The sequence below is a fragment of the Pleurodeles waltl genome, chromosome 12 (assembly GCF_031143425.1).
Source record: "Pleurodeles waltl isolate 20211129_DDA chromosome 12, aPleWal1.hap1.20221129, whole genome shotgun sequence".
NCBI lineage: Eukaryota > Metazoa > Chordata > Amphibia > Caudata > Salamandridae > Pleurodeles > Pleurodeles waltl.
The window spans coordinates 635,918,255-635,940,669 of record NC_090451.1 but is presented as its reverse complement, the minus strand read 5'-3'; the positions used below and the strand labels follow the sequence as shown (position 1 = coordinate 635,940,669).

Sequence of the window (22,415 nt, the reverse complement as noted above, 5' to 3'; positions counted from 1 at the left end):
GCGGAATACCTTTCGCTGTTCTTTCGGTCGTTCCATGCCTACCGCTTTCAGGGTATCCAGCTCAGACTTCATTCTGGCCATCTCGTCATCGGCATGAGAGCCGAACAAAGTGGAGCCTGAGAAAGGTAATTTTTGTATTCTCTGCTGTGCTTCAGGTTTAAGCGATGTAAGTCACAGCCATGCATGTCTCCTGAGCGCTGTTCCGTGAGCATAGTTATGTGCGGATAGTATCGAAGAATCCGCCGCAGCACTTATAACTTGGTTAGAAACCATAGCTCCCTCGCCCACGACCTCCAGGAAATCTTTCCTTTTGTCCTTAGGAAGATGCTCCGCAAACTGCAGTACAGAGTCCCAGAGGGCTCCATCTTATCTCCCTAATAAAGCAGTGGCACTGGCTGCTTTCATGGTGATGGATGCAGTAGAGCATACTTTTCTTCCTGCAGAATCGATCTTTCTGCTCTCTTTATCTGGAGGTGAAGAGGAAGACGGTGACGTAGAATGCAATTTCTTTGCTGCCACTATAACCACCGAGTCCGGTGCTGGGTCCGACCTCAAGAATAGAGGATCTTGTTCTGGTGGACGGTATTTTTTAATAAGTCTGGAAGGAGCAGACTTTGTTGCAGCCGGTGTAAGAAAAATGTCCATTGCCGGCTCAATAAGACCCGGAACCAGTGGAAGCAAAGGTCTTGAAGATGTCCTGTGATGCAAGGTCTCGAAGATTACTGACGTCGATGGGGCCGGCACCGCCAGCGGGATATTCAGTTTGGTTGCCCCTCGCACTAAGACCTCCTGGAATGTATTCACATCATCTATGGGGGACACTCTCGGGGACGGTGAGTCCGATAGGGTTGGAGAGTAGTCCCGTGTAGACGAAGAAGAATGTCTATGATGTGAATGCTGAGATCTCGGTCGTGATTCATGACGATGGTGCCGAGAGGAAGATGAACGTCTAGAAGAATGTCCAGAACGCCTTACAGATCACGTTGGAGTCCTCGGAACAGACTCTGAAGGAGGAGCCGGAAGAGGAGCCGTAGGTGTTACCGGTGTCTGCGGCAACGGCGACTGCCGAGGCGAGAGCTGTGGAGACGCTGGAAGCAGGATAAGTGAGGCCGAGGATTCCGACGTTGTATAAACCCTTCTAGGCCTCTTTGATTGTCGTCTCGACGTCAAAGCGCGGTGACGGCGAGTGCCTCTGGACGTCGATTCCTCTCGCCGTTGAGAACCTCTAGACGACGACCCTCGACGTCGTTGTGGTGACGGCGAACGTCTCCGACGGCGAGTACTCTCTCTCGACGTCGATCGCCCTCGCCGTGTCGACGGCGAGCCTGACTCGGATCTCCTCGACATGGAACGTCCTTGCCGTGTCGACGGCGACCCAGATCCTTTCAACGTCGGGTGTCCACGCCGTCTCGACGGCGAAATGGTTGTCGACGGCGAACGATGTCTTTTCCTCGCCGGCGAACCACTCCTCGACGGCGAACATGTTGGCGCCGTTCCCTGTCTCGACGTCGACGCCCTCGACGTCGTCGGAGACCTGTGCCGTTTTTCAGCAGGTCTGGTAGGAGTTATAGAGGAAACAGGTTGAGCCCTGGTAGAAGCCTGACCTTCTCCTCGCTCTGTGGTGGAATGGCCACTTTTTCTCCTGTCCTCTCTCGCCTGAAGTCGGATTTTATCCCTATCACGAAGAGTTCTCCTGGAGAAGGTTTTACAGATGTCACACGACTCCGGTTTGTGGCTGGATGGAAGACAAATTATGCAGACCCTATGTGGATCTGTTTTAGCCTTTTTTCTGCCACAAGAAGGACATTTGTCAAAAAGTGAAGGCATTTCTAAACTAGAAAAACCTCAAAATTCTGTCAGAATTTAACAGAAAATAGTAGGAAATGATCACTCAATGTTAAAAACGTCGAGTGAAATTGAAATTCAAAAGATTTTAAATGAATTTCTGTCACAAAAAACTTTGTGAGGTAGAGCTCAATGCTTCAGGGTCCTGTCAGAAGGAGCCGGAAAAAAGAACTGAGGCAACTGCCTTTTGCTGTGCATGATGGGATACAGGAAGACTTTCTTTTCTTAAAGGCAAAGCTCTATTTACATTCTGTATAATGGCAGCCTATGGGCTACACTGCCCTGCATTGTTTTATTCTCATCAGAGGTGTAAATAAAGTATGAGAATGTACTTGTTATTACATTTCTAGAATAAATAGGTGTTTGAACTTGAATTTACACTAATATTGATTTTTTCTTTTCAACAATTTGGCCTGTGCAGCTGTTCACATAGGCTGCACAGTGTTATTCTTAAGTGTTTTTTGACAAACCTTTTTTCAAAGGGTTGGTATTTGCACTTAAGAATATACTTCACACCAGTGCTCCGGGGTCCCCGCAGGCGCGCGGAACTATTCAGTGCTTATGACTATACATGGAAATCCCCTACGAGAGAAAAGGAACTCAGGTTGCCCCGTTCAATCTCCAGGCATGAAGGTGCAGGCTCTGGAGGTTGGGGTGTAAAACCTGCCCCTGCGACTGCGAGAGGAGGTCTGCCCTGAGAGGGAGACGGAGCGGAGGGCACAGTGAGAGTTGGAGAAGGTCGGAATACCACACCCTCCTTGGCCAATCCGGAGCAATTAAGATTACGTGGGCCCAGTCTTGGCATATTTTCCTCAATACTCGAGGAATCAAGGGTATGGGGGGAAACGCGTAAAGCAACTGGTCGCACCAGGTCATCTGAAACACGTCCCCCAACGTTCCTTGTACCGGATACTGGAGGCTGCAGAATAACGGGCAGTGCGAGTTCTCCCGGGTGGCAAACAGATCTATCCGAGGAAACCCCCACATCTGGAAGATTAGAAGGACTTGATCTGGATGGAGACGCCACTCGTGGTCGGCTGAGAAATGGCGACTGAGACTGTCCGCACGTACGTTCAAGACTCCGGCCAGATGATTTGCTACCAAGCAAATCTGATGGTCCTTTGCCCAGGACCATAGCCGAAGAGCTTCCCTGCAGAGAAGGTACGACCCTACCCCTCCCTGTTTGTTTATATACCACATCGCGGTAGTATTGTCTGTCAGGACCTGAACCGACTGACCGCGAAGGGATGGGAGGAAGGCCTTGAGAGCCAGACGTACAGTCTGTAACTCCAACAGATTGTTATGAAACATCTATTCCACTGGAGACCAAAGCCCTTTGATCTCCAGGTCCCCCAGATGAGCTCCCCACCCTAGAGTGGAAGCATCCGTTATTACCGTGGTCACTGGTGGAGGTTGCGTGAACAGCCTTCCACGGGAAAGATTGTCGCCCGCAATCCACCACTTCAAATCCGTGGCAGCATCTCTGGAGATCTTTACAGAACCTTCGAGATCCCCTTTGTGTTGAGACCACTGCCTTCGGAGGCACCACTGAAGAGCCCTCATGTGCCAGCGAGCATGCGTGACCAACAATATGCAGGAGGCAAACAGACCGAGCAGACGTAGGACCTTGAGGACTGGAATGACCGCTCCACTTTGAAACATTGGAACCAACGACTGAATGTCTTGAATCCGCTGAGGCGGAGGAAAGGCTCGATTCAATGTTGTATCCAGTACTGCCCCTATGAACAGGAGGCGCTGAGAGGGCTCTAGGTGAGATTTGGGCACGTTCACCGAATAGCCCAGGTCGAACAACAACTGGGTTGTCGACTGCAGATGATGCAACACGAGCTCCGGGGACTTGGCTTTGATCAACCAGTCGTCCAGGTGAGGGAATACTGCTATCCCCTTCCTTCTGAGCTCTGCCGCAACCACCGACATCACCTTCGTGAAGACTCGAGGTGCTGAAGTAAGACCAAATGGGAGGACCGCAAACTGATAGTGCCGCGACCCCACCTCAAACCGGAGATACTTCCTGTGCGACTTGAGTATCGGGATATGAAAGTAAGCATCCTGCAAGTCGACAGACCCCATCCAATCTCCCTTGTTCAACGCCAAAAGCACCTGAGCTAGGGTCAGCATCTTGAACTTTTCCTGTTTGAGGAACCAATTCAAAATCCTCAGGTCCAGGATTGGTCTCAACCGACCATCCTTCTTGGGAATCAGGAAGTACTTCGAGTAACAACCTTGACCCCTTTCCTGCTCTGGAACCAACTCCACTGCGCCCTTTGAAAGGAGGACTTGAACCTCCTGTTCTAACAGGAGGTGTTCTTCTGAACAATAAGATGGGCGGGGCGGGATGGGGGGGCGGAAACTCCCAAAAGGGAAGGGTGTAGCCTTTTCTCACAATGCTGGTAACCCAAGAGTCTGATGTGATGACCTCCCACTTGTGGAGAAAATACAGTAACCTTCCCCCTACAGGAGAGGAGTGAGTGGGAATTGGTGGAAGCCTAAGGCTGCTTCCCCTGCTGCACCCCTCCAGAGGAAGAGGAAGAGGCAGAGTGCTGCTGAGAGGCTCCCCTGGTACGGACCCTACCCCTCCCTCTAAAAGACCTATAGGAGAGAGCAGAGGTAGGCTGCTGGAATTTTCCTCAAAAGGAAGAGGAGGAGGAACCACGACCCAATCCTCGAAACCTCCTAAAAAATCTGGAGAAGGCAGAAAAAGTGGCTTGCAAACTCAGCGACTTGGCCGTGGCCCTGCTCTCCTTGAACCTCTCTAAGGCCAAATCTGCCTTGGCACCAAAGAGCTTGTCCCCATCAAAAGGAAGGTCCAGCAGGGTCGACTGAAGAACCGATGAAAATCCTGAGTTACGAAGCCAAGCCTGCCTCCTCGTAACTACAGCAGTGCCCATTGCTCTAGCCACAGAGTCAGTTGTATCCAACCCAGATTGGATAACCGGAGTTGCAGCAGCTTGAGCGTCCGATACCAGATTCAATCGCCCTTGAGGGACCTCCGTATGCGTAGATGTAATTTCGTCCATCAGAGCATAAATGTACCTCCCTAAAATACATGTAGCATTGGTGGACTTTAATGCCATGCTACATGACGAGAACACCTTTTTGGATGCCATGTCCATCTTCTTGGAGTCTCTATCCGATGGCACAGATGGAAAAGAACCAGGAGCAGACCTTGCCGAGCAGGAAGCCTGGACCACCAAGCTTTCAGGTGTTGGATGTCTGGTAAGAAAACCAGGGTCAGCCGGTGCAGCCCGATACCTCCTCTTCTGTATACTCCCCAGGAGATGACAAGTCCCACTCAGGGGAAGTATCTAGGCCACTAGCAGTGTCCAGCCCATGGAGACCCTCACGAGAGTCCTCAATCTCTCCTTCCTCCAGGTTCTGCTGGTACTCCTGTTCTTCCAGGAGACGGAGAGCAAGCCTCCTCGAGTGCAGCCTCTCCTCAATCCTCGGCGCCGACATGGCGTCAGCAGATGTCCAAGAACGACGCTGATCTCCGGATCCGTCCGATGTCGGGTCTACAGGCGCCACAGGTACCTTCGGCGCCGAACCAGGAGTCGGATGGAGAGAAGACTGCTTCGGAGTCGTAGGAGGTCTAGACGGCGTCACTGGCTGAAACACCAAAACCGCTGGAGCCGAAACTGTCGGAGCCGAAGTCTCAGGAGCCACCGGAGCCGATACCGGCGCCGCGCCCACGTTCCCCAGGGGGAGAAAGGGCATAAAGGATGCTGGTCGAAGCGGAGCCGGAGCACCCATGTTGAAAGCCAAAGGGCCCGAAGGCCCAGCCGGTCCACCACCTGGAGCCATCTGCTGAAAGATGGAGAACATTGCATTTAAAAATGTGGTATTATCAGCTCCAGGGGCCGGAAAAGCCGGGTACTGGGGTGCCTGGTTCGAAGGCGACACCGACCTCGACGTCTGTAACGTCGGAGAAAACATTTGAGGCTGAGGAACCTCAAACACTGAAGGTGGTTGGCCCGAAGACCCGGGCGAAGTCAGTGAGGCTGGAGAAGGCAACGGCATCGACTTATGAGGAATGACTGTGGGACTGACCTCCCAAGTCTTCCGACGCCGAGTCGATGGTGACCTCGACCGAGACCTCTCTTTACTCGACCGGCGCCGTGATTCTCGACGACGCCGATGAGACTTCGGTGATGAGGATTTTCGATGGTGTCTCTTCTCCCTCTTTTTCGACTTCGCCAGAAAAAGCTTGGCCTTGCGCTCTTTCAGGGCCTTCGGATTCATATGCTGACATGAATCACAACTGTCAACATCATGATTGGAACTAAGACACCACAAACAGTCAGAATGTGGGTCAGTTACCGACATTTTGCCCCCACACTCACGACAGGGCTTAAATCTTGACTTTCTCTGCGACATTGTAATCTCAGAGAAAAAACAACCAAAAAACACACTAACTGTCGAACAGCAACAGTTGCTCCCTCGAAGATAACCGTTTCGAATGGCACGGAAAAAAGGGAACTGACGTCGGCGAGGACCTCTTATTGCCTGTATGACGTCAGACGGCGTCGCGTGGGCAAATGTGACGTCGTCAACGTGCAGAAGCTAGGAAGAAGATTTCCGTCGAGTGCTGGCGCAATGGGAGTATTCATTAGGTGAGGAATCCACAGATAGTTGTATCCATCAGAAAATATTTTGTTCTATGTCAGGGCCAGAGGAGAGATCATGCTTGTTTAAAGCTGATTCACCACCACAGATGCTACTTTATGAATACGTTTATAGTAAAATGTTTTTAAACGTGATGGGGAATCAGATTGTTTAAAGCTAATTCACCACCTTAAATGTTACATCAGGAATAAGCTTATTATTTTTAAACATTAAATCTGAGGACTAGTCTGATGCCCTCATGTCTAGACAAGAACCTAACCCAAAGTTCTTGATGCCATGGTACCCCTTACCAAGTGTGTACCAAATCTAGCCGGAGTGAAGCCGTCTCTGCCATAAACCATTTCACCCATTGCATCAAGATAGCTGACATAACCGGCCGAAATGGTTCTAGCAAGACAATCAAAAGTTGACCTAAGGGAGAATCACTAAGCTCCCTTGTGCAGTCAATTTAAGTTTTCAAACACTGAACTCCACGCAATTTGGGATTATCCAGAATTTCTCTCCTTGAGATAGAGTTTTTACAAATACAAATTTGAAAAGAAACTCCATCAGGAGGAACAATCGAGTCAAGTGTACGCACACCAGACACTCTTCAGCAGGAAATCAAACTGAAAAGCATAGTAGGCTTTGCAGACCAGTCTTGCAAAAACCATCAACACTAAATCGACATTCCAAAGACAGAAATATCGAGGTTGATAGGAAATAGATAGCAAAATATCCTTCAGCACTTAGCACACAAATGGGTGCTCTCTCACAGGTCTGTCTTCCACATGGGAATGTCCTGCAGAAATGGCATAACGGAAAGTGTTGATCTATCTGTAGGCCAGCCCTACCAAAGCTTAACACAACATGAAGTTCACCATGTAGGGCAAATCCACCTCCCACAGGATCCACGTTGAGTATGCCATGTCAATGTACCCATCGCAGTCAGGCTGAAGAATAGCGTTTATGGGTACCGAAGGCCAAGAACTGCCAGATAAAGAAACTCCAAAAAGAACAGATAATAGACAGAATGCTGAACAAATCAAACATTCACCCAGAGTCACAGATCTGGGTTAAATCCATCATTTTGCTTTGCTTGCCATGCCATTCCAATCTGGACCCAGCCATGTGTAAATCAGTCTCGACCCTGATGGGAAGAGTCCAGCCCAAACTGCCAAGCTAGGTCCTCTGTGGACCAGAATCAAGCATCCTGGGACTAGTGCTCTCAGAGGGCCTCATAGACGGAGTAGAAAATTTGGGTTTTTTTTAGTAACTGGCAACAGAAACTCCAGCAAATCATTAGTGCCGCCAGAGTGGAACATCCGATTCCTTATCTGACCTGTCTCCAGGAGCTTCTAGGGCAGTGGTCTTCAAAACTTTTTAATGCCCCCCCCAGTTGGAAAATAAAAATCATTGCCCCCCCCCCAGAATTAATTTTTCACAATTATTTTAGAAAGATGGCAATGTTTAAATATGTCTAAACCTATTTAAACATTGCAGTTAAGTTCTGTTACCTTTTTTAAACTGCAATAACATGCTTTTGCTTAAAACAAAGGCATGTTATCTGTATAATATTTCTTTTGGTCAGAGTTTGGCGCCCCCCCCCCCCTGGGATCACTTGAGGCCCCACTAGGGGGGCCCGCCCCCCAGTTTGAAGACCTCTGTTCTAGGGGGAGATTCTCAGGGTGGCGAACACTATAGCCATGATCGGTCATAAATGACTTTGATAGTTTGTCAAAAACCTTTGAGTGAGGCTTTGTATCAGACTTTGCTCGAGTTTTACGTCAGACCTATGTAGGCTCGCCAGGACTGGGTTGAATTGACGCACTCTAGAAAAGTGGTAGGTGTGCGACATATCTTTTCAGGGTTGAAGTGCAACAGCTAAGGCGGTGTTTACAGATTGCTGCACCAAATTATCAATGGCCTCCACCAGCTGGTCCCACACATAGTATTCTTCCTCAATATAGGGTGGATGCTCCTCCGAGCAAAAGCTTTCAGACTGGCTCCATTATGGCAACTGGTCCACAAAGATAACAAAAACTCCCACCCCAAATTATACACAGACCAAATTGATCTTAGTACGTTCATTACAATAGGGTGAGCCACCCTAAGTCTCAGTGTGTAAGGATGGTGAACCACGCTCTTCAGGCAAGCCTGTAATTGAATTATATAGCCCGACATACTAGCCAGACAGACATGCCTAAAAGTAAAAGAAGGCTGCAGCAGGAGCTCAGGGCTGTGGAAAATCGATTTTGTTATGCAGGCGTGAGCTCAACATGGTTCCAACTCCCTCAGAGATGATTTCAAGTAACCGCAAACATACCAATCACAATCATGAAAATAGAAAGAGCAATCCACGGTCTCCGAGCTCAGGGCGCGTTTTTCTCGACGTGCTAGCGTAATGAGTGAAGGAACTTAAAAAAGTAAGCGCCCGCAGTAAATTCTGCCAGAAAACAAATTATCAAGCACAAATCATGTGAAAGTATGAGCATTACATGAAAGACACGAGCACATATCAAAGACCAAACTGGTGACTGCAGAAGCAAAGCAAGAGTAGGGATTTCGGTCTCTCTAATAGATGAAGGGCTAGGTTGGTCCTGATTGACCTGAGGTTGTATAGGAAGTATAGTTTCTATGGTTATCTGTTTTTCATTGCCTGCTGTCACTTTACAGTAAAGAAATGAGAAGCATGATCTGAGCCTCCAGTCCTGGCATAGAATCTTACCCACATACCTACCAGTGCTATAAGAGGGGAACCTATCTATTTCCTAATCTGTGATATTACTAATGGTTTCAAAAATAGATTCCCAAAATTCACATATGACAGAAAGTGACAGTTCAAGCGAATAAAATCAGCCGGTCGACAATTAGTACGCACACACCATACTCTAGGTGTGCGTGATCTACAGTAAATGCACCTGTACTCAGAAAAGCAATTATTCACTCGGACACAGATTAGAATTTCACTGTGGATTCTCAGATTTACACCAGGCGTTCTATACCCATGTCCACTGAAATTATGCAGCGGATAATGGAAATGTGACAAATCTATAATTGCGATGCAGCCGCACAGTCACATAATTCCAGAGGTCGTGATTATTCTTTATTGTGTCTTCAAGTGCTCACTATTTTTATACCATATTTTAGTATTTAAAAATGTTCTTCATTTTGTTGTTAATTTTTTTAAGGTTTTCAGTTTCATAAATATAGAACATGTTTTTGATGTTTCAGTTATCATAATATGTATGCATTTTTATACTCAGTATTATTATTTAATATAAATTAATACTATTACATTTCCTATTTAATATTTATATATTAGTCATATAATTTTTAAAATATATAATTTAATACTAGATTTGCTACACTATTTGAACAAACATTTCAAGTCACATATAATTATGCCATGGTATATTATTAAATTGCCATTGCAGTTTCTTTTTTTTAGGCCCACAATTTATGTGATTTAGATAATTTCTGTTGGTGCTCTGTTGCATATCATTTTTATTTTTATTGTATTTTACTGTATACATTTGACAGTGCATTATTTTCTTATTGTATTGATTTAATAGCCATGCAAATATAGTGCCCAAAACATTGTTTATACTGAGGTTTCTTGTTTTTCACTGTTTATCCAAATATATATGTATATACACTGTACCTTCATGTCTGTGTGTGAGCCCAGTCAATGTGACGGCCGTAATGCGTCATGTTGGAGTGAACCACCTTTCTACACCATGCACTCCACAGCGAGCATCTTTTTTTCTGGTTTCAGCCTGCCGATTCCCACTGGCGTTCTTGGCCGGCTTGACGCTCCACCCCTCACATCGAGCATTTGGCTTCCAGAAAAAAAATACATATATATATATATATATATATATATATATATATATATATATATATATATATATATATATATATATTATTTTGGCTGCCAATATTTTGACAATAATCATTTTGAACCGCAAGAGTTTTCTGGCATAACAGCCAGAGCTGATGACTTTGGAGCTGGGGAACCAGGTTCACGCCTCGGCACTGACTCAACATTCTGTTATTCTGGGCAAATCACTTAATATCCCCCTGTCTACCAAAAATGAATGTGTCCTTGTGTAACGTAACTGGGGCTCATGTAAAGCGATCCAATACCTTTGGGTTGTGTTCGCGATATGAAAATAAGCTAGTTACCTGTAACTATGATTCTCCAGTATTGGAATCTTTCATAGATTCACATGCTTGAATCATTCGCCGTCGTCAAGATAGGAGTCCCCGGTACCTTAGAAAAGACAATGTCCCCAAAGACATAACAGCAATAACATTAAAACTCTACATTTTAGTAATCAATCCAAGTCCTTATGTAAAAAGGACCAAACTTGAGCCTCAGCCAATGAGAGTGCCCTACCCTCTAGAACTCTCCTGAGAGAAGCTCCAGTACCTCAGATTTTGTAAGCACTACTGCATAAGTTACAGGTTGAACAAGAGATATTTGAAAGTGAGCTTCCCTCGGGAGGTGGAGGGTCGCATGTGAATCTATGAAAGCTTCCAATACTGGAGAACTACAGTTACAGGTAAGTAACTTATTTCTTACTCCAGTATTGGAACTTTCATAGATTCACATGCTTGAATAAGACTAGCAAGAGGTAACCAACTGTGAGAAAGTAGCCTCTTTCTAGCCTTGTTACCCCCACTTTTGGCCTGTTTGTGAGTGTATGTCAGGGTGTTTTCACTGTCTCACTGGGATCCTGCTAGCCAGGGCCCAGTGCTCATAGTGAAAACCCTATGTTTTCAGTATGTTTGTTATGTGTCACTGGGACCCTGCTAGTCAGGACCCCAGTGCTCATAAGTTTGTGGCCTATATGTATGTGTTCCCTGTGTAGTGCCCGTCTCACTGAGGCTCTTCTAATCAGAACCTCAGTGGTTATGCTCTCTCATTTCTTTCAAATTGTCACTAACAGGCTAGTGACCAATTTTACCAATTTACATTGGCTTACTGGAACACCCTTATAATTCCCTAGTATATGGTACTGAGGTACCCAGGGTATTGGGGTTCCAGGAGATCCCTATGGGCTGCAGCATTTCTTTTGCCACCCATAGGGAGCTCTGACAATTCTTACACAGGCCTGCCACTGCAGCCTGAGTGAAATAACGTCCACGTTATTTCACAGCCATTTTACACTGCACTTAAGTAACTTATAAGTCACCTATATGTCTAACCTTTACCTGGTAAAGGTTAGGTGCAAAGTAACTTAGTGTGAGGGCACCCTGGCACTAGCCAAGGTGCCCCCACATTGTTCAGGGCCAATTCCCCGGACTTTGTGAGTGCGGGGACACCATTACACGCGTGCACTACATATAGGTCACTACCTATATGTAGCTTCACAATGGTAACTCCGAATATGGCCATGTAACATGTCTATGATCATGGAATTGCTCCCTCAATACCATCCTGGCATAGTTGGCACAATCCCATGATCCCAGTGGTCTGTAGCACAGACCCTGGTACTGCCAAACTGCCCTTCCTGGGGTTTCACTGCAGCTGCTGCTGCTGCCAACCCCTCAGACAGGCATCTGCCCTCCTGGGGTCCAGCCAGGTCTGGCCCAGGATGGCAGAACAAAGGACTTCCTCTGAGAGAGGGTGTTACACCCTCTCCCTTTGGAAAATTGTGTGAAGGCAGGGGAGGAGTAGCCTCCCCCAGCCTCTGGAAATGCTTTCATGGGCACTTTTGGTGCCCATTTCTGCATAAGCCAGTCTACACCGGTTCAGGGACCCCTTAGCCCTGCTCTGGCGCGAAACTGGACAAAGGAAAGGGGAGTGACCACTCCCCTGACCTGCACCTCCCCTGGGAGGTGTCCAGAGCTCCTCCAGTGTGCTCCAGACCTCTGCCATCTTGGAAACAGGTGCTGCTGGCACACTGGACTGCTCTGAGTGGTCAGTGCCACCAGGTGACGTCAGAGACTCCTTCTGATAGGCTCCTTCAGGTGTTGCTAGCCTATCCTCTCTCCTAGGTAGCCAAACCCTCTTTTCTGGCTATTTAGGGTCTCTGTCTCTGGGGAAACTTTAGATAACGAATGCAAGAGCTCATCCGAGTTCCTCTGCATCTCTCTCTTCACCTTCTGCCAAGGAATCGACTGCTGACCGCGCTGGAAGCCTGCAAAACTGCAACATAGTAGCAAAGACGACTACTGCAACTCTGTAACGCTGATCCTGCCGCCTTCTCGACTGTTTTCCTGGTGGTGCATGCTGTGGGGGTAGTCTGCCTCCTCTCTGCACTAGAAGCTCCGAAGAAATCTCCTGTGGGTCGACGGAATCTTCCCCCTGCAACCGCAGGCGCCAAAAAGCTGCATTACCGGTCCCTTGGGTCTCCTCTCAGCACGACGAGCGAGGTCCCTCGAATCCAGCAACTCTGTCCAAGTGACTCCCACAGTCCAGTGACTCTTCAGTCCAAGTTTGGTGGAGGTAAGTCCTTGCCTCACCTCGCTAGACTGCATTGCTGGGAACCGCGACTTTTCCAGCTACTCCGGCCCCTGTGCACTTCCGGCGGAAATCCTTTGTGCACAGCCAAGCCTGGGTCCACGGCACTCTAACCTGCATTGCACGACTTTCTAAGTTGGTCTCTGGCGACGTGGGACTCCTTTGTGCGACTTCGGGTGAGCACCGTTTCACGCATCCTCGTAGTGCCTGTTTCTGGCACTTCTCCGGGTGCTACCTACTGCTAAGAGGGCTCCTTGTCTTGCTCGACGTCCCCTCCACCTCCTGGTCCAATTTGCGACCTCCTGGTCCCTCCTGGGCCACAGCAGCATCCAAAAACGCTAACCGCACGATTTGCAGCTAGCAAGGCTTGTTGGCGTTCTTTCAGCGGGAAAACACTTCTGCACGACTCTCCACGGCGAGAGGGATCCGTCCACCAAAGGGGAAGTCTCTAGCCCTTTTCGTTCCTGCAGAAACCTCAGCTTCTTCTGTCCAGTAGAAGCTTCTTTGCACCCACAGCTGGCATTTCCTGGGCATCTGCCCATCTTCGACTTGCTTGTGACTTTTGGACTTGGTCCCCTTGTTCCACAGGTACCCAAGATTGGAAATCCACCGTTGTTGCATTGTTGGTTTGTATCTTTCCTGCATTATTCCTCTATCACGACTTCTATGTCCTTGGGGGAACTTTAGTGCACTTTGCACTCACTTTTCAGGGTCTTGGGGTGGGCTATTTTTCTAACCCTCACTATTTTCTAATAGTCCCAGCGACCCTCTACAAGGTCACATAGGTTTGGGGTCCATTCGTGGTTCGCATTCCACTTTTGGAGTATATGGTTTGTGTAGCCCCTATCCCTATGTGTCCCCATTGCATCCTATTGTAACTATACATTGTTTGCACTGTTTTCTAAGACTATACTGCATATTTTTGGTATTGTGTACATATATCTTGTGTATATTTCCTATCCTCTCACTGAGGGTACACTCTAAGATACTTTGGCATATTGTCATAAAAATAAAGTACCTTTATTTTTAGTATAACTGTGTATTGTGTTTTCTTATGATATTGTGCATATGACACTAAGTGGTACTGTAGGAGCTTCACTCGTCTCCTAGTTCAGCCTAAGCTGCTCTGCTAAGCTACCATTACCTATCAGCCTATGCTGCTAGACACCCTATACACTAATAAGGGATAACTGGGCCTGGTGTAAGGTGCAAGTACCCCTAGGTACTCACTACAAGCCAGTCCAGCCTCCTACATTGGTGGCAGCGGTGGGATAAGTGCTTTGAGACTACTTACCACTCTTGTCATTGTACTTTTCATAAGAGAAAAATATACAAAACAAGTTCAGTGTGTGTACACATAGCTAACATTTTTGCATTTCCTCTTTTCACTCTTTTCTAAAGTGCTGAAAAGTACTTCTAAACTTTCAAAAAGTTCTTAAAAGTTTAAAAAGTTTCTTTCTGTCTTTCTAAAAAGTTCTGAAAACTTTTTTCTCTTTTTCTATCACTTTAACTCTCTAAAAATATCTGGCACAGGCCAAAATGTTGATCTGTCCAAACTTGCATATGACCACCTTAGCTGGAAAGGAGCAAGGAGTCTCTGCATAGAGAGAGGTTTGAGTGTAGGGAAGAATCCTTCCTTGGAACTGTTACTTAACATGCTTAGAGAACAAGCTAAGGCTAAAAGTGCCCCATCTGTGGAAAAAGTAGCTAATGGTTCCCAATCTGATCCAGGGACTCCCCCAGGAAAAGATTCAGGAAAGAAACTTCATAGCCTGCCCATTACTAGACAGGCTAGCATAGTTGGTAATGATGAAGAGCCACACCATACAAATAGTGTTGTCTCACATCATAGCAAAAGCATTTATTCTCACCACAGTGGTACTGATGTTTTTGTTAGCCAAGCTGTTAGGGTGCCCTCTGTAAGGGACAGGTCTCCTTCTGTCCATTCTCATCATACTTCTGTTTCAAGACATGTCCCTCCCACCCACCCTGATGACAGATTGTTAGAAAGGGAGCTCAATAGGTTGAGGGTGGAGCAAACCAGACTGAAGCTTAAAAAAGCAACAGCTGGATTTGGATAGACAGTCTTTAGAATTAGAGAAGGAAAGACAGAAGTTGGGTTTAGAAACCCATGGTGGCAGCAGCAGTATTCCCCATAGTCATCCTGCAAAAGAGCATGATTCCAGGAATCTGCACAAGATAGTTCCCCCTTATAAGGAGGGGGATGACATTAACAAGTGGTTTGCTGCACTTGAGAGGGCCTGTGTTGTACAGGATGTCCCTCAAAGGCAGTGGGCTGCTATCCTATGGCTATCATTTAGTGGAAAAGGTAGGGATAGGCTCCTTACTGTGAAAGAAAGTGATGCCAATAACAAACACTGTTCATCTCATCATAAGATATCGTTCGCATTAAGACAGGTAAATGCCAAGCAACAAAAGTTAACCTTTTGAAACATAAATGAATATGCATAAGAGGTACGTGAATACTGAACAGAAAATGTGATATTATATCAGAAGCGGATGGTGGGAAAACAAACAGCTCAGCTTATCAGAACAAATGTCTAAGGACTGCTTGACCCACCGCTGCATCTCGGAGCGCCTCAGCATCCAGACAGTAATGCTTCGTGAAGGCGTGTGTCGTTCTCCACATCGCTGCTCGCAACACAGAGAAGAGCGCATAGAATGTAGAGACTGCCCTGGTAGAATGCGCACGTACTCTGGCCTCCAGGGGTCGACCAGCCTTTTGATGGCAAAGAGCCTATTGTGCTTGAGGTCCATCTAGAAATAGTCTGTTTAGTAACAGGATGCCCTCTTCTGGGCGCACTAAATGCCACAAATAGTTGATTTGATTTCCGGATCGAGGATGTTCGCTGCAGATAAAATTTAAGGCATTGTTTACCGTCAAGGGAATGCAGCAGTCTTTCTGCTCCAGTCTGCGGCTGTGGAAAGAAAGTCTTTAGCACTACTGGCTCATTAATATGTAAGTCTGACGGCACTTTAGGTATAAACTTAGGGTTTGTCTGTAGGATGACTTTATCGTCACCAAATCTCATGAAGGGTTCCTGGACGGTAAATCCTTGGATCTCGCTTACTCGACAAGCAGATGTTAAAGCCAAGAGGAGAGCTACCTTCCAGGTGAGATACTTAGGGGGTCAACACAACATTGGCGGTAAAAGGCGCTTACCGCCGTGCAGAAGACCGCCAATACACCGCCGCGGCCGTGGAATTCCGCCACAGCTATTATGACACACGGCTCGGAATCCGCCGAAATTCAGACACCCACACAACTCCGCCACACCAAAGGTCAGTGATAAACTGGCGATAACAAAACCTCCACCTCCACGCCAACAGAAACATGCCCATGCTATTACGACACACTAATCCACGCGGAGGTCTTTCAACCGCGGTATTCCATTGCCGGTACACACCGCCGCGCTCCAAATACACACACATCTCCAAAACACCGCCACATTGGACAATTCCAAATACACACACCTGATACACATAAAAACACCACTCCCACACACCCAATATAATATAAAATACACACCCACATCACCCACAAACCCCTACGACCAAAATTGAGAAGGAAGGCCAGAGAGAGAGAATAGACAGAATAGACAGAATAGACAACCCCAACACACAGAGGCACACAACACCATCACCCACACAACATCCACGCAGCAAACACCACACACCACTACACATCACCACACTCATCACCACATACACCACCCACACATCACACACACCACCCCATGTCACGCCAAAGACACCACCGCTTCTCCGAGGAGGAGCTCAGGGTCATGGTGGAGGAAATCATCCGGGTAGAGCCACAGCTATTTGGCTCACAGGTAAAGCACACATCAATAGCCAAGAAGATGGAGCTATGGCGCAGAATAGTGGACAGGGTCAACGCCGTGGGACAGCACCCAAGAAATAGGGAGGACATCAGGAAGAGGTGGAACAACCTACGGGGGAAGGTGCGTTCAACGGTCTCCAGGCACAACATCGCGGTGCAGCGGACTGGCGGCGGACCCCCACCTCCTCCCCCACAACTAATAACATGGGAGGAGCAAGTCTTGACCATCATGCATCCAGAGGGCCTCGGAGGAGTCGGTGGAGGATGGGACACTGGTAAGTCAAATCTTAACTATCATATCCCCCACTCTACCTGCATGCTATCACACACCCCCACCCTCACCCCCTCCCCTATCACTCCAACTCCTCACTAATAACAAAAACCACACATCCCAACACCAACCCCTGCATGACACAACTAAGCATGGACACCCAGCACTAAAGCATGCTCACTGCACATACCCAGAACAACCCCCTAACCATCATCAAACAAACCCACACACAGGAATGCTTGCACTGGGGTACACAAACACCCACCCATTGCACACAATTACACACACACACGCAATAATCATTCTCTTATGCCCCTGCAGGAACCTGAAGGACCGTCACCACACCAGAGGGTCCAGACAACACCACTTCACCCCCAGAAGAGGCCCACAGTGACGAGAGCAGCTCTGCCCTACTGGATCCTGACGACCAGCCCGGACCATCGTGGGCCTCGGGACAGTCGGTTCCCCTTGCACAGGCACAGCCCAACACTGACCTTCCACCCTCTGGTAACACCAGCACAGCACCCACCCAGCGGGCCCAAACCTCCCTACCCAGGACAGGTCAATCAGCGGTGTGTCCACCACTACAGGAAACCCAGGAGAACCCACCACCCCAACAACAGCGACCTGGGGTCAGTGGTAGTGGGCACACGGTCCAGGGGACGGAGGCACAGGAACACAGGGGAACTGGGAGGGCTGCTGTGCGACAGGGGGCGGCGGACAGGCCAAGGGAACCCACTCTCCACGAGGCCCTATCCTCCATCATGGGAGCATACCACCACTCCCAGGAGATGATGGCGAGGGTCCTGGACAAGTTGCAGGAGACCCTGCGCCTGCAGGAGGAACAGTATTTGGGGTTCAGGGAGAAGCTCAGGACCATCAGCTCCACCTTGGGCACCATCGTAGGGGTGCTGAAGGACATACAGAACACCATGAGGGACACCGTGGCACTCCAAGGGGCCCCTGACACTGGCCAGGACAATGAACTGCCCACCACCTCCGCCAGCGCTAGTGGACAAGATGCCCCACACCAGCACCCCACCCCCTGCAGACAGACAACCACCACGCAAGCGGTCCCTGAGATCCAGGAACAGGACGGAGCAAGATGGCAAGACCCCAGCTAGGAAATGAGACCACCCTCTTTGTCCTCCCACTGTCCCACTTTGTTACCCTGTCCATACTTAAACTGCCCCAGCTCCACTTCCTATGCCCAGATGGGCAGTGCACCTGTGAGACTAATAGACTGGACTCTGCCATGGACATTCCTCCACCATCACCCCTCACCATTTTACCACCCCCTTCAATGATTAGCACTTCAATAAACACCCTTGAAACACAAAACAATCTGGAGTCAGACTGTGATTTAGTAAATATGTATTATCAATGACAGTTTGATAATGAGTTTCCTATTATAAAGTTAACATACCTATGTCACACAGCACAAGTCCTTGAAGGATGCAAGCAGATGACACTTTGGTAACCACACCTGTGAAACAGTTATCCAAAGGTACAACTCAGTTACCAAATAGTGGTTGAAACCGACAGACAGGCTAGAGGTAGACGTGTGAAAGTTAATGTAATGTTAAACATGAAAATGTTCTCACCTGTGTGTCACTGGAAATATTGCTGTATGACTGACTCCCTGTTGTCGTTGTCTTCTTCCTCAGCTTCCTCCTCATCACTGTCCACAGGCTCCACAGCTGCTACAACACCGTCATCTGGATCATCCTCCTGCAGAAAAGGCACCTGGCGTCGCAAAGCCAAATTATGGAGCATGGAGCAGGCGATGATGATGTCGCACACCTTCTTCGGTGAGTAGAATAGGGATCCACCTGTCATATGGAGGCACCTGAACCTAGCCTTCAGGAGGCAGAAGGTGCGTTCAAACCCCCTTCCTAGTCCGCCCATGGGCCTCATTGTACCGTTCCTCTGCCCTGGTCCTGGGATTCCTCACTGAGGTCAATAGCCAGGAAAGGTTGGGGTAACCAGAGTCCCCCAATAGCCATACACGGTGCCTCTGGAGTTGAGCCATCATATCAGGGATGCTGCTATTCCGCAGGATGTAGGCGCCATGCACTGAGCCAGGGAACATAGCATTCACCTGGGAGATGTACTGGTCTGCCAAACATACCATCTGGACATTCATTGAATGATAACTCTTCCTGTACACCTGTTCACTCCTGTGGGGGGAGGGGGGGCAGAGCTACATGGGAAAATGATGCATCTCCTTACTTGTTTCAGCAGGGCAGACAGTACTCTGGACAACACGTTGGAAAACATAGGCTGGGACATCCTTGATGCCATGGCCACTGTTGTCTGAAAAGACCCACTTGCAAGGAAATGGAGCACTGACAGCACCTGCACGTCAGGGGAGATTCCAGTCGGATGGCGGATTGGTGACATCAGGTCTGGCTCCAACTGGGTACATAGTTCCTGGATTGTGGCACGGTCAAACCGGTAGGTTACGATGACATGTCGCTCTTCCATTGTCAACAGGTCCACCAGCGGTCGGTACACCGGAGGATTCCGCCATCTTCTCAAATGTCCCAGCTGACAGTGCCTACGAAGGACAACAGCGACGAATCAGTCATTATTCCTCCAGGTATGTACCCACAGTTATACACAAGACTACACCACTCACAAAACCCTTCCTGTATGTGTGTTGAGTGTAGGCCTAGCTATGTGTGTGACGCAGAGGTAAATCAAGCCATGTGGGCCCCTGAAATGGCGGCTGCCTGACCTCTACAATGGGACAATGGGATTGTGGGGTAACTGCGCTGGCGTTGCACACCGTCGTGGTAGGCGGTCATAGACCGCGGCGCAATGCTGCATTGGTTCACATAGGACCCTATGGGTCCCAGGAGCCAATGAACAGGTGCGCCGGCGGTGATGATGATACGCACCGCCGCAGATGTCACCGCCATTTTCTATCTGTTCAATCACTAGATACCTGACCTTCGACAGGAGAGGACCTACACTGCAAGTGCTGCTGTGACCTCAGTCTGGAAGCGACGATGGCTGCTGCGTCTGGGGAAAGGGCCCCTGCCTTCACTGCTCAGGAGTTGGAGAAACTGGTAGAAGGGGGTCTCTCCCCGTGTACACACTACTCTACGGTCCTCCAGACCAACAGTTTAGTACACAGGGAGCACGTTGTATGGGCTAGGCCTGGGTGGAGAGGGCTGGGTGGAAGAGGGAAGGGGGCAGAGTTCAGAGAACATTAATGCATGTCAATGAATGGGCCACATGGCTAGACTAGGGAGGGGGGCCACTCACATCGACGGTGCAGTTGGTAATGACTTCTCTTCTTCCCTTGTGCATGTCATGTAGGTCAGCGCCCACCAGAAGAGGGACATTTGCCGTGCCATCGCCAAGGACGTCCGGACCCTGGGGGCCCACCAGAGACGGGGCACCCACTGCCGTAAAAGATGGGAGGACATTCGCCGCTGCAGCAAGAAAACGGCGGAGGCTCAGCTGGGGATGGCCTCCCAACATGGGAGGGGTGCCCGTTGCACTATGACACCCCTGATGTTCCGGATCCTAGCGGTGGCCTACCCGGAGTTGGATGGGCGCTTGAGGGCATCACAGCAGACACAAGGGGGTGAGTACAACCTCATTCTGCGGACTTTGCGCGCAGTAGAGGGGTCTGGGTGGGGGAGGAGGTCTGTGGGTGTACCTAGGCCAGCCAGAAATGCGTAGACTAGGCCCCTCTGTAATGCAGCCCATGTGGCACACAACCCCACCTCAGTACAGTGCCAAGTAGAGGTATAGTTGCCCCTGTGGCATCCATGTGTGCAGATGTTCACCATAGCGATGTAGGCCATATCCCAGGAATTGCATATGCAGAGGCCAGGAGCACGGCGTAATGCAGGGGGCTGCTGTGTCTGTCTTGTCCGCCAACGGTAGCGGTATGCCATGCACTCAACCTGTTCTTCTTCTGTCTCCCCCCCTCCTTTTTGTACTCTCCCTGTTCTTTTGTGCATCAGCATCATCAGGCGGAGGTACAGTGGCACCGGAGCACGAGGGAGCTGCATCCCACATGGCCATGGAGGGCCACACCACAGACTCAGAATGCACCAGTGGGACGGAGGGCGAGGGGAGCTTCATGTTGGCCACTGGATCACCAAGCAGCGACACGGACTCGTCTGCCGATGGGGGCTCCCTTGTGGTGGCGGCACCATCTGTGCGCCCCACTTCTACAGGTACAGCCGCCACCTCCCCTACCAGCACCGCCCTCCCAGCAGCCCCTCAGCGTTCGCCCCGTGCCCGCTCACCCAGGAGGGTGGGCATCACCTTCACCCCAGGCACCTCAGGCCCTGCCCGAGTCACCCCTGCTGCCCTCAGTGAGGAGGCCATTTACCTCCTCAGGTCACTCACTGTTGGGCAGTCTACCATTGTGAATGCCATCCAGGGTGTAGAACGAGAGTTGCAAGACAGTAATGCATTCCTGGAGGGCATTCATTCTGGTCCTTCAGCGAACCCTGCAATCTCTGGCCTCAGCACTGATGGCAGCCATTGTCCCTGTGTCTAGCCTCCCCCCTCCAAACTCCTCCACCCAGACCCAATCCCCTGTACCCCAGTCCATCCCAAGCACACCTACAGACCAGCATGCACACAAGTCAGCACACACAAGAAGCTCAAGCAAACAGGCACCACACACACCACAGGCACTCACGCAAGCCTCACCCACATACAGACACAGCAACATCCACTGTCTCCACTGTGTCCCCCTCCTCCTCTTCTCCCTCTTCCCTCCCAGTCTCGTCTACACACACCTGCATGCACCACATCTACAGGCACCAGGAATCGCACCAGGACACCCAGCACCACAAGCCGCTCACCTGCACTCACCACCTCCACTGCCATTTACACGTCCCCTGTGTCCTCTCCCACTGTGTTTGTGACGCCCCCTCCCAAAGTACACAAACGCCGGCAACCACACACCCAACATCCATCCACCTCACGACAGCCTCCAGTACCTGCACCCAAAACACCTAAAGTGACACCTCCTACAACCACCTCCTCTTCCTCCACTCCCAGACCCCCTCCAACTACCCATCCCAGTGTTCGTCAGAAACTGTCCCTGTGTAAAGTTGACCTTTTTGCCCCCACCCTCCCCCTCATATTCATCAGTCACGTCGTAGCGCCACAGCCAAAAAGCCTCCAATACCAGTGGTGCCTGTTCAAGGTATGTGGAGTGCACCGGCCACCAGGGCAGGCAGTATGACCCGGAGCCAAGGCACTGGCAGCCCACCCCCTGTAAAGGCTCTGAAATTGGAAAGTGGACGACGGGACCGTGTGAAGACTCCTGGTGGGAAAACAACTCACAGGGGTCCCAAGGGGAT

General features: G+C 49.3%; 1 protein-coding gene across 1 annotated transcript in view; it reads right to left on the bottom strand.

The window, feature by feature from the left end:
* Positions 1–22,415, bottom strand: part of ILF2 (interleukin enhancer binding factor 2) — a 92,042-nt gene that overhangs the window by 6,132 nt on the left and 63,495 nt on the right. The gene's annotated exons all lie outside the window — the stretch shown is intronic.